Below are 1,238 nucleotides of genomic sequence, written 5' to 3'. Positions count from 1 at the left end.
AATGAATGTAAACGCGACACTTCCATGCAAGGAAGTACCGTTTGCAAACGTCTACCTATCGTAGCAATAGAGTTCTAATGCTTCTTAAAACGCGATATCGCATCTCATTCCTATGTTTCATGGTAAGATATAATATGATTTGCGAAGTGTCATTTTTTCCTCGTCTACACTTCAAATGAATGTAAATGCGACACTTCCTTGCTAGGAAATAGCGTTTGCTGGTGTCTACGTATCGTAGCAATAGATTTCTAATGCTTCTCAAGACGCGATATCGCATCTCATTTCTATGTTTCATGGTAAGATATAATATGATTTGCGAAGTATCATGTATTCCTCGTCTACACTTCAAATGAATGTAAATCCGACACTTCCTTGCTAAGAAATAGCGTCTGCAGATGTCTAGGTATCGTAGCAATAGAGTTCTAATGCTTCTTAAAACGCGATATCGCATCTCATTTCTATGTTTCATGGTATGATGATTTGCGAAGTGTTATGTATTCCCCCTCTACACTTCAAATGAATGTAAATGTGACACTTCCTTGGAAGGAAATAGCGTCTGCAAATGTCTACCTATCGTAGCAATAGTGTTCTAGTGCTTCTTAAAACGCGATATGGCATCTCACTTCTATGTTTCATGGTAAGATATAATATGATTTGCGAAGTGTCATGTATTCCACGTCTACACTTCAAATGAATGTAAATGCGACACTTCCTTGCAAGGAAATAGCGTTTGCAGATGTCTACGTATCGTGGCAATAGAGTTCTTATGATTCTTAAAACGCGAAATCGCATCTCATTTCTATGTTTCATTGTAAGATATAATATGATTTGCGAAGTGTTATGTATTCCTCGTCTACACTTCAAATCAATGTAAATGCCACACTTCCTTGCTAGGAAATAGCGTCTGCAGATGTCTACCTATCGTAGCAATAGAGTTCTGATGCTTCTTAAAACGCGATATGGCATCTCACTTCTATGTTTCATGGTAAGATATAATATGATTTGCGAAGTGTTATGTATTCCTCGCCTACACTTCAAATGAATGTAAATGCGACACTTCCTTGTAAGGAAATAGCATTTGCAGATGTCTACCTATCGTAGCAATAGAGTTCTAATGCTTCTTAAAACGCGATATCGCATCTCATTTCTATGTTTCGTGGTAAGATATAATATGATTTGCGAAGTATCATGTATTCCTCGTCTACACTTCAAATGAATGTAAATGCGACACTTCCTTG

The sequence above is a fragment of the Xylocopa sonorina genome, unplaced genomic scaffold (genome assembly GCF_050948175.1).
Source record: "Xylocopa sonorina isolate GNS202 unplaced genomic scaffold, iyXylSono1_principal scaffold0128, whole genome shotgun sequence".
Classification (NCBI taxonomy): Eukaryota; Metazoa; Arthropoda; class Insecta; order Hymenoptera; family Apidae; genus Xylocopa; species Xylocopa sonorina.
The sequence above is the reverse complement of the archived record's forward strand: the minus strand, read 5'-3'. Positions refer to the sequence as shown.